Source organism: Rousettus aegyptiacus, unplaced genomic scaffold (genome assembly GCF_014176215.1).
Source record: "Rousettus aegyptiacus isolate mRouAeg1 unplaced genomic scaffold, mRouAeg1.p scaffold_m13_p_7, whole genome shotgun sequence".
NCBI lineage: Eukaryota > Metazoa > Chordata > Mammalia > Chiroptera > Pteropodidae > Rousettus > Rousettus aegyptiacus.
This window is the reverse complement of record NW_023416310.1, coordinates 36,939,324-36,951,746: the sequence shown is the minus strand read 5'-3', so window position 1 is coordinate 36,951,746 and position 12,423 is coordinate 36,939,324. Positions and strand designations below refer to the sequence as shown.

Sequence of the window (12,423 nt, the reverse complement as noted above, 5' to 3'; positions counted from 1 at the left end):
GCTTATAAGTATTTTAAGGTCAGTAACAAATATCTGACATATTGATTAACTTGTTTTGTGACAGTGTAAGGAATCGGTGTCATCTTAATTATAATAATACAACTTGAATTTTTTTGATACTTTAACATTTTGTTAGAGCTATGTTATAATTCTCTATTGTTGCATAGCAACTCTCAAAAACTACAAAGATATCTGTTATGCTAAACCAGTTTTATCAACATCTGTATTTGCCTAGACAACGATCTAATGCCTTTTGCAAAGAAAATGCACTGCAACGTTTATAAAATTTGATAAGATACACTGATGTGGATGATCCTTGAAAATATGAACTCTGAAGTGCTCTTTGAAAGTTGTCATACAACAGACCAAGAGAGGAAAAAAAAAAAAGCCCAAGCCTAACCATCACCACAACAACATCATAGAGCAAAAGTTACTGTGCTACTAACAGGAAATAGAAAAGGATTTTCAAAGCATTTCTACCTTGTGTGTCAACATTGCCGCAGAATTCTTTTATAGTAACTGAAAAAATCAAAACCAAAGAGGACAATTGAGAGAAAAATTGCAAGCCTTATTTTCCTTGAATCACATGATGTGGAAGGAACATTATTTGTTGAATCCTCAGTTTGTCTGGGTGGGAGAGGAAAAGACAGAGGGGGCTGAGATGGTGAAAGAAATGGGGTGGAGGGAGACGGAGGGGGATGTGAGAGCCCAGAGAGAGGGAGGGAAGAAAGAGAAGAGGCGAGGAAGAGAGAAACCTATGCTCAGAATATTCTGCATTCCCTGGGTGGCAAAACAAAAGAGTCCAAGGAGGAGGTGGGGGTAGGCGTTGGGGAGGGGGGAACTGTGGAAAGTTGACACAGTCAAGAATAATGGCTAAATCTATCAAGTTTGATCAGGTCTACTATAATGAAGTGAGGCTTCATATTCCAAGCAGGGACAATGAAGACAGGAGTCAGGCTCTAGAAATGCGTTGCTCACTTTGTGCTTAGAATATGCAGCAGCCAGCAGGGAGCCACCAGATAATTACACAGTATTTGTGCGGTTCCAGGAAGCTTCCTGCGCAGGTTGAATGCCCGTGCTATATTAAAAGGCAGCACAGTGAAATGTTTTTAATGAATATTTTTGTCAGAGAGAGAAAAGGCATTTGAATGATTGTGTGTGTGAGAGAGTGCGTGTGTTTACGCTAGCTCATGGGAAAACCAGAGGTGGAATATCACTGTCAAAATACAGGTACCTTTATTTATTTTTATTCCATTATTTACTGTTTCAAGAGTCTGATGTTCTTTCAATAATAGGAATCACAACATTTGGTTACTGTTATTTAGGGCTAATTGTACAAATAATCCCTTAACTAATATTCGCTAATAATATCTTTCAGTGAAATAGTACATCAAACAGAGGCTTAAAACAACTTTAAAAAATTCCAGTAGTAAATGAAATGTTTAGACACATTGAATCAGGAAATCTAAAGAAGAAGTAACACAGATGTTGATACTTACTAGTCAGTAGCCTTTGGCAGTGATAGCTCTAAAACATAAGAATACATTATTTCAGAGCGCTCTTTAATTCTCACCTAACAGATGTGAATAATCCACTGAATTTTAAGCCCACACATTCTATTCACGGTGCCCCTTTGAGTTCATTTTTCAGGGCAACACGAGCTACATACACTAAGAGAATTCACTGTAAAAGGGGGGTTTTTTAAGTCTAGTACCACTAGTTCAATGCCACATATATTTCATATTTTTAAAAATTTATTTTATGAGAAAACGTAAAGTTTCCTTAAGTACATTTTTCTAGTGTTGTACTACATATGTAAGGGCAGCTTTTTAAAGGCTAAATGACTCTCAACAGTTTGCAATAGACATCATACAGTGACTTCCTGTCCCAAATTAAATAAATTTTGCAATTTCTACTCTGAATAATAAAAGCATCTCACAGATATCTCTGCTTGAATCAAATAATTTTCAGATAATATAACTTATGTACCAAGGTATTAATTTAGGCCCCCAAACTCCATATTTTAAAAGAGGATATTGTATTTCACATGGCTAAATACCGATTGTGAACCATTATCACTTTTAACAAGTACATTCTGATGAGGTAACATGGGGCTTTATTTGAAGGGAGAGTTTCTGCCACATTGCATGACACAGATGGTAGGGGTCAACAATTAAGAATAGTGAGAGCCACAGGATTTGTTGGTTGAAAGATGGGGCTGATGAGGCAATTTTCTATCTTATTTTTTCTCCCAAAGAGTAATTTCAAGTAGATTTCTCAGCCAAGAGGCCTGCCACTCCCTCTAGCAACTGACTAAAATTTAATAGCTCTGACCCTAAAAAAAAAAAAAAAAAAAAAAAAAAATCACTGAATTCAACAAAAGTAGAGACTGGCCCCAGATTATTGTAAGAGAAAGCAATATCCATTCCAAATTCTCAAGGACTCATTTCAAGGTTCCTGTCATTGAAATGTTTCCTTTTGTAAGCTGTATTAATAATTGCAAATATCTAAATGGAATCATTTAAATGAAAACTGGTTTCTTGTATCACAATGGGGAAAAAATTAACCTTTTAAATAAATAGATGCAAAACGAGTATACATAAAATACTTAAAAGGAGATTTCAGTAGGCATATATGGCCATCTCTGTCTATGGGGAAAGAGAAGCGATTACCTTGGCATGTTTAAATCTGATTATCAATCTGTCCTCGAAGACTTCAATACTAAAATATAAACAATAGTAAGATATGTTTCCTTCATTTGAATGATAGCTGCTTATGCATAACACTCTATTGTCATGCTATGGATTAAAAACCTAAATAATGCAAGATGCTTTTTAGTCATCTTTTCTACTTTTAACTTTAAATAAAGATACTCTACTATTATTTTAAACAGTTTATACCCATTATGAAATGCATAAAGTATATAGGTCAAAATGGTTGGGCTATCTTTTTAGAGGTCTATAAACAAAAGCTTCATTTCAATATTATTTGGCCAGAGAGAGAGAGAAAGCTTGGGAGAGTGGGGACAGCCTTTCTCTCTTCGTTGGAATTGTTGGAAATATATACAGGTAAAAGGACAGTGTTCAGTCACAGGCAGAAACAAAGGACCCAAAAGAGGTCATCCTTGCATTTTGGTCCTATCGAAATTACTAAATATTCTCAAATTTTAGGCCAGAATAGAGAATAATAATATTTAAGTTTTGTTCTCCACCCTCCTCCCCTCTAGCTACAGTGAAAATGTCGACTTGCATATCATAGAATTTTAAAAATTGTTTCTTCTACAGACTCTCCAATTTTAGTTTCCATCTTTCTTGTCAGTTGTCTGTACAAATCTTTCTGAATGGGACATGGGGAACCAGATTTGGAGTGAAAGGATCCAGGTGGAACACTCCTCATGGCTTGGGAGGAACTATGGTAAAGACCTGGAGGGAGGCAGTCTTTGCTTAGGATACCTACAATTCTGCTTCTAAAACTCATTATCACTTTCATATGGCCTGCTCTACTATGGCGGCCACCAAGAACTAAATGAGAGATTGCTTAGTTTTGCATCATTTGCATTGGACTTCTTCATTCTGATTTCAAAATTCTCTTTCATGAACTAAAGAGTAAGGTTTCCACTAATCCCCTTAAGCTGGGTACTGTTAAACATTTATTTATAAAAATAGATGAAAAGCCAATCTTTCCCATGTATTTCTCCACAGTTTGATTCATCTCCACGCACACAAATGCTGGCATAGTCATTAGCAACATCCTCGTATTTAAAGGAATGTTACCCCCAATATTAAGGGGTCCTTGGAAATGCCAACAGCTGCTTTCCAGCCTGTTTGTGTATAAAGAGCTTTGTGCCATAGAAAAAGGTTCCCCTCTATCTTCTAAGCTTCATTTTATTCAATTGTCTCTTTTTCACTTTGTAATAACTAGTGAATATAGCAAAGTTGGCTTCAGAAGAGAACCTTGAGCGTTATCATAATGCTTAGAAGAAATGGCTTCACACTGTATAATCTATCAAAGGTGTCAGATTTACAAAATGCAGATTTTCTGTCACATTTGGGCACTCTAAGCACTGTATCTTTTCACTAAGGTGCTGACTGCTGTTTTAATGAGGCCCTTTGGTGGCTGTAAAAAACTGAAAGAAGAGGATTAGAGGGGTTACCCTAGATATTGTCTATTTGTCTTACAAATTTCACACTAACTACCAATTACATCGCCATAAACCTTTTGGCTACTTCAAGCTGTATGCCATATAATACATAAAAAATATGCTATGTTAACCTCTCCTATTTTATACGCATAACTACAGCCACTGATGCAAGTAACATATCTAATGAAGCCAATAATGAGGTTCTTTAAAAGTAGTCTTGTTATAGGAATAATATTAGAGCAGTTCAGTTAGAGGCGAAGGTCCATTATGGTATACTTACTATATACTCTAGTCCCAAGTCTGGAAAGATGCTGACACACTAATTCAAGCTCAAGAAGGGCATTAATCTTGCAACCTTCTACTTGTCATGCTTAATGGGACATCCTGCCTAGGTGAAATGAACCTGATGTATTCAGGTAAACATAATTTAATAAGGAAAGATAAAAAGAAATAGACTACTGGCATGACCCCCGGGAGATGAACGGATCTGTTGTTTTATTTGAAAACCTAACTCACAAGAAGAATCTACATGGTGCCTGGCACAGGGTTGTACATGGTAGGCACTCAACACTATGTTTCCTTGAAAAGTCAATGAAAAAGTCATGGTTAAAGTTTTGAGATATCATTGTTGTTCACCTACCTTTAAATTTCCCGCAATCTATTTTGTTGGCGGGGATGATAATGCCAGACAGAAAAGGCAACCGTGTTCATCTTGGGGAAGAAGACACATATTAATGTGGGGTTAAGCATCTGAGTGTGAAATCAAGATCCGCAACAATACGGCATGAGATTTAAAAAGCAGGCATGAATGTCAGTGAGTAACTGTGCATCCTCTTTCATTTGCAATCACTCTTAAGTCTAATGAGCTTCCAAAAATTGTGTCAAGGTTTCAGATAAGCTTATAAAAGGCAGCTGTTGGAGAAAGTGGTAGTCCATCCTGCCAGTCAAGCATACATTGGGCTCATGCACACGCACAAACACACACACACACACATGTATGCACAATGAGTAGTGGGGCTCTAGCTCCCTCATTTTATGCCTAGACACTGGTCTCTTACTGCATTGAGAAAAACACATCTAAAATGGCCCCAGAGAACATCGATTTTCCTTAACATTTAAAGTAGCTAAGTAATATCTAGAATCTAGATAGTTAATATTCTGAATAATGAATCAATGCTTCAAGTCACTGAATGAATTTTGTCGTTAGGAAATTTGCCAAGTTCTCTTTCATTCAAAGATAAAATGAACATGGCATTTTTGGTCAAGTTTTAAAAACTGGACAAGTGGAAAATATGATTTAAAAATATCATCTAAAATCGCCTGAAAATTATGTTTCCTCCAACCCTTCTTCAAGTAATTTTTAGGTAGGTTAAAATACAGTTAAATGGATTAGTCAGGTGATAATGCCATTAAATCTATTGTAAATTTGAATTTATCACATTTCTATATTTAGCTAGCCAGGCACTTGTAAATCTACAGAACTCATTTTTATAGAAAAATCGATGCATTTATCCTCCCCTGGATAATATATGTTACTTGCGAAATGAGTCCTTTACTTACAATTTATTTATTTCAGGGACAGTGAGAAATGTCTATGAACACTCCACTAATAAGGTAAAATTAAAGGATGAAGGGAACCTTTACCAATAACAAATCTGACTAGAGAGTTCTGAGATGATAGGGCTTCCTTCGCCTTCTCCCTCAGCTGCTGGCATACCTGCAGTATGTCCTACCTAGTTGAGCGACCTCTGCATCATGTCACTAGCATTCATTTCCTAGATGGGAGTAAGTGTTATCAATTCTACTAGGCATGATTACCCACGATGGTAAAAACAAACAAACAAACAAACAAACAAAAAACTGCCCATGCTGGACATCAGAATAGATGTCAAAGATATCACTAGAAGACAGTCAGTCTCCTGGTATAGTCGAGTAGACTGGGCTATATGCAGATAATCAGATACTTGGAGTACCACAGTTAACTTTTTATTCATATTGTTATTTTTGTCCAAATCTCTTAAGTGTCACATCTGCAAAGTGTTGAAAAGAGTTACTTATTCATTAAGCACTTTGCATAATCTTTATAAGGAGCACCATGGAAACCAAAAGTATTGTACTACTTTGTTCTTCTCCCTGGTTGAACTCAAAGAAAAGACTTCCCATTCTGTAGTGAATAAAGGAGAAAGAAACGAACACAAGAAACATGGCTCTTCTGAATGTTTTCTTTGTGATTACAGCCTTGGATTAGTACCTATCCATCTCTGATCCTCACATCAGAATTGGGGATTCATAAGCTGACAGTCTTAGAAGTAACCACAAGGCTCTTCCCAAATCTCCAAGGCAAATCCAATAATTCCCATTGCTCAGAAGCTGCTATAGACATCAACCTAGATGTAGAGCTTATTCCCAGAGTTTTTGCTTTGCTTGTTCATGATCTTGAACAGAAGGCCCTTATTCTTGCCCTTAAATGACACATAATTCTATCTAGATGTGTACAATGAGGTACAAAAGAAAGAAAATCTAGCAGTAGAGTATACCTTTTAAGTCTATGAGCCTGATTCCCAGAAAGCTGAATTAAAATGATTTGAAATGAGAAAAAAAGAGTTGATGTTTCTAATTATTCTAATGAAGTTATCTAGCTTCTGCTGAATCATTTTTTATAACAGGAGCTGTACTCTATTCTATATGGAATAGACTGTGCTAAGCTGGATAAAAAATGTCACCTTAGGCACCTGAATTAATAGTTCAGTTATGTACTCGGTTAAGTCTTTACCATAGATCAGCATAAGTGTGCTAGACAGACAATTCTTTAGAGCTAACATTTTTAAAAGGTTCCAAAGCCCCTTTGAGATCTGTGTGAATTATCCAGATTCAGGGCAGAAAAAAGTTAAATATATGGTGCTTTTATACCCCCCTTCTCTTTCTTAGTTCCACTGAATAAGTAAAATTGCAGCAAAGTTGGCAAGAATAAATACTTCCTCAGTTTTTCTAAAGCTGCAATTAATGATAATGAAGCTGTACCTTATATGGCAAGAAATACAGTACAAATTGGATAAGTAAGAAAAATGATCAGCCATTGTGCGCCTTGGATATAGTACATCAAGGTATCGCCACTGTGAGGCTATCTTTATTTTAAACCGTTAAACAAAACAATATAAATCTGCAGGCAGGTGTTTCTTGTTGCAGAAGTATTGAAAGTTGTAATGCAAACAATCTAATTTTAGCATCTATGTAGAGTGTGAAGTAAATTTACTGATCATTGATGCATTGAGCATGGGAAGAAATAATCAGCAGGAGCTTTCAGCGAGATTATCCTATTAAAGCAGGAAGACTTCATGTGGTTGTTAAGGAAGTAGTCAAAAGCAGGTGATGGAAGTGGGGGTTTGACGACTCGTCAGTGGGCCCAGTGTACATGTTAAGTTGTTGTTTTCTGCTCAGCTAAGCAGCAGAGAATTGATATGTTAGCAATGAAGAGCAATGACAATTAAATTGTAACTGACCTACATGTTACCGTCATTATGCGTTCTCTTTTTTACTGCTTTCCCTCTTATTTAATCACACAGTATGGGGTTTTTATTAGGCTGTAATGTTAAAATCTTCATCCATTTAGCCATAAATGTGTGACTGGATATCTATCAGACTTCCTTGCACTATACAAACAAAGCCATTTTGCTGAATCACTGTTGACTTGTTTGTGGCCTAATTTAATGAGTGTAATAACTTACATTACCATCCAGTTAACATTTAGGAGCCCAGAAAAGACCTGCTAGCACACAGAGAGCTACTGTATACATTCTCTATTCCTATCACTCCCCTTTGCAGTAAATTTTATACAATAATATGCACTGCTTACAAGACAGGTTCGGCTTCCATCAGCTGAGGGTAGCGTTCTAGGAAGTTCACTATGCTTAGGCTGAAATGTTTCTCACACACAATAACCAGCAAATATGATTCCTTTTTTCTGGATACCATAGCAGCTGTATCTTACTTAACTACTTGAAAAAATAAGAAAACACAGGCTATAACCTGCAGACAAAGCTAGCTCAGTTCTTCCTCAATTTTTTTTACTGATATTTAAATCTCTCTCACACCCCACCCCACCCCCACTCCACAAACTCAGGATAGAAAACTGGTTACTCAAGGAGAGGAAAAGAAAAATAGTGTGTGTTAAACAAAATAATGTTCCAGAATAAAAGAAAAAAGACAACAAACAAAACGGGTTGCCTCTATTTATATGTATGTGATTAAGCTGTCTGTGATCTTGAATTATGTACCATTTTATTATTTCCCTGTAAGAAAGCTACCCATCCTCTCTCTCAACCCACACACATCTATATGTTGTCTTAGTAAATATTTCTTTAACACAAACATACTGTAATTTATTTATGTTTCCATTACATTACTTAAAAAAAAAAGATTTTAAAAAATCTTTGTCACCTCGTCTGCCTTAGCCATTTAACTAACATCTGAAAATTCAGTGGCTCAGTTAAGTCACCAAACAAGTCTCATTATTTTCATACTAATGTTATACATAGATGACAAAGTAAAGCTCTTACTTGCTCAAAATAACCATTATTTTAAAAGTAACATACACACACACACATATATGAAGTTGACAATTTAGAAATAAGTATTTTCACATTGAGAGATTTAGAGCAGATGGACTTTATTTTTTCTTTTCCCTTTCGGAGCAGTGTCACTGCATTGTTTGTGTCAAGATTTAAGTCTTTAATTACTATCTATTAGGCAATACCTCAGATTGACATTACAATCTTAGAAGACTCTAATAATACTGTGGGAAGAAAATCATAGATGGGAGAGATACTTTTAATTTTATTTCTTTCCGAGAAATAGACAAAGGCAACCTTCAGGCCTCTTATCCCAAGGGAAAATGTATCATTCTGGACAACTGAAAAATTACTGTTTCTTTAAATAAGGGGTCAAGTAAAATTTTTGAGTATGCTAATTAGAGCTTCTTTATCTGGAATTGTATCTTGACTATCAAAAAAAAAAGCATTTTATTGACAAGTTTATGTAGAATAAGTTATCAAGTCTGGAAATTAGGGGAGAAAAGTAACAATAATATAATTTCCTTTTTCACTATTGACCTCCCACTAAATTCCAGGCACTGGAAAAAAGGCTATTAAGATAAAAGATCAAAATCCTTGCTCTCATGGGCATATATTCTGGTGAGGGGAGGGAAACAAAACATGAACAAAATAACAATTAAATGGTGCATTAGAAGGTAAAATAAAAATGTGAAGGAGAAAAAAAAAAAAAACTAAAGCAGGAAAGGAAGAGAAGGAGTGCTGTGGGGAAGGTTAAATGTTATTTCGTGTGGCCATTGTGGACCACACTGTGAAGGTGCATTTGAACAAAGACTTGAAGGAGACAATTTAGGTACTCATATTAATGTATAATCTAAATATATATTATATGTATATTAATGTGTAGCTTTATAGATAACAGGTTATATTAATTTTTAAAAAGTGCCCTGTTGAATTAAATTTCAACCAAAAAAAGTTTCAAATTGAGGCTAACAAAGAAATATAGGCTGGAGGTAGTATGGAGTCTGGCCACCTGGAAGACGTCTTTATATCTCCCTCACGACTTCCCCATTTCGAATCTACAACCCATTGTTTGTCCTTGGAGAAAACCTGTCACTCGTGGGATCTAGAATTATAGCAGTTTCGAGCCAGGTTGGGTGAAGGTACATCTGTGTTCTTTGACTCTGCTACTGTGTAACATATGACATAAATGCATGCTACTATGACCACTTTTTATCCAGGCACTGCTCATTAAACACACTTGTGACATAGATATTGTTATGCCCAACTCAAAGTTGAGTAAAGTGGAGTTCTGAGACAGTAACTAGCATGGCAAAGTTCAATCAACTAATAAGTAAAAAAGTAAATTATCTAAATCCTGTACTACAACTCCTTCAATACTTGATAGGATAAAATAAAAGAGAAAATAAAACCAAACAATACTGTCTGTAGTGTCAATCAAGAATACTCAATGTGTGGGAAGGTCAACAACAATTTGGCCCAGCGGTTGAAAGAACCATTAATTCTCAGGTTAAATACTACTTTATGCAAATTATGCAAACAATGGTTAAGGTGTTCCTCTTTGATATAAAATGTAGAGACTAGATCAAACTTTTGATGGGAACTGCCAATTTATTCATGCTTCCTTTTTTCCTCAGGGCGGCTTCTGCTAACCCATATGGCACTTTTGCATGGGTAGAAAAATGGGTATTTTACTCCAGATGGAGACTGCTCAATGCTGGGACTAGGCAAGGCGAGTGGACTGCTGGTAAGATTTTTGTCCTCACTGGGTGTCATTGTGCATAGATGACCTACACCAGCAATTCTTGGCAGCCCTACTTTCTAAATTTAGAAGAGTGCCAACCTAGTTAGTGAAATAAGTCAGGGAAGTTCCACCCTTATTTGAAGTGTTTATTTTCTTCATACTCTTGTGACTCCATCGTACAACGTCATGTTTCTTGATTGTCATTTAAAAAAATTCATAGTGGCAACAGTATATTAGAGACTTTAATAATAATCTATAAGAAGAAAGCAATTTATTTTGGCAACAGGGCAATCTTGGATGAGCAGGTCTGGGGCTACTGAGCCCTTTCCATCCACCTGCTTTCTGCTCTTTTCCTTTCCAGTCTCTGGAAATGGGCTACTTCAAGCAATAGCATTGTGGGACCATAACAGAAATGTGGGTTTTTGAGCCACACACACACAAAAAAAGTGGCTTCAAGGTTCAGTTCTACTAATTACAAACTGAATGATTTTAGCTAAAGTTCTTCATCATTCTCTCTGAACTTGTTTCCTTACTGGTTTAAAAGAAATGGGATAATAGCTCTACTTTTCAAGATATTTTAGGGAAATTCAGTTTTTACCTGGACTTGTTTCTCTCTTTACTGCCACCCACCTGATCCATATTCCTTGGCCCAAAGCCCTCCAGGATGTCATTGCAGTTCTACCTTTACAACCTCATCATTGGTCACTACCATCTTCCATCCTCCACAACCATGTCCTCTATTTCTGCACTGTTTTTAATGCTTCCATAACACCGAGATGATCTTAACTCCCCCAAACACACAATAACATTCCATGCCTCTACACCTTTTTCCATACGGTTCCCTCGGCCTGGAATAGTCACACCTCCCCACAGTTTCTCTATAAAATTCCTATTCATCCATAACTCTTGACTTAGTTTTTACAAAAATTAAATGAAAGAATACAAGCTACGTATTCGCTCAGTACAGTGGACTGGAACAAAGGAAGAATTCAATAAATGTTAGCTCCCTCTTCCCCATGCATACTGCTTTCATAAAATTAAACATGCTTCATCCTCCATGTAACCGTGTCACGTGCAGTCTTTTCATCCATCTGACTTTACTGGAGACAGGAAGTCAGAATGGGATAGTGAAGAAAGCATTGGACTGGGAGTCATTCTGTCCTCATTCTGATCCCAACTCTGGCTCTTTACTATGAACACTGAACAGATCATTTAAGCTTCATGGCCTTCATTAAGGGTAGTAATATTTACTTTCCTGGAGGGTTATAAGACCTAAAATTAATGACTGCATAGTACATAGTCAATAAAAGTTAGCTACTATTAGTATACTATACAAATCAGCTACTATTCCTATATAGTGATATTACCCCTCCATATTACTATAAACAGAGTCCAAAAAATTTAATCTTAAAAATGCAACTTGAGTTATTATGCAGTTAATTTTTGAGTATAGGTGAGTTTGAAGCCAGGAATGAAATCAGATATTGAATCATGTTATACCTGAATTTGTTTTGTAGCAGACTGCATTATAGAGGAATTATTTCCATTATTACTATGTATTTTCTTTCATGTCTACCTTATTTACTAGACTACTAGTTCCTTAAGTACAGATCGTATATTTTTCAACATAGTCTGGAATAGAGATTAAGAGTTAGAATGCTTGGCTTTCAACCCCAGCTATGTCATCTAATTCTGTGACCCAGGACATATTACTTAAACTGCCTAAGTTTTGGTTTCCTCATTCCAAAATAAGAATTAGCATAACAATAGTTTTTACGTACAGAAGATCATGAAGCGTAAATGGGCTCATATATCTGGCACTTAATAAGTGTCCATTAACGTTAGCAATTATCATTATCACTTTATTATTAACACTATTATGATTATTGTTATTATTGACCTCAGCACCTATCAAAGAGCTTGTTTTTGTATTAGGCATTCAACAAATCTTAGTTTAACATTTTATCAAA

At 35.9% G+C, this 12,423-nt stretch overlaps 1 protein-coding gene across 18 annotated transcripts in view; it reads right to left on the bottom strand.

Moving 5' to 3' along the window:
- The window catches only part of LOC107500100, a 523,620-nt gene that overhangs the window by 173,804 nt on the left and 337,393 nt on the right, over nt 1-12,423 (bottom strand). The window contains exon 5 of one of the 18 annotated variants that reach the window (XR_004952075.1): nt 1,500-1,527. The exons of the other annotated variants lie outside the window; for them this stretch is intronic. The gene's annotated coding sequence lies outside the window, so the exon portion shown is untranslated. The remainder of the gene's footprint in view (nt 1-1,499; nt 1,528-12,423) is intronic. 18 annotated transcript variants of the gene reach the window in all.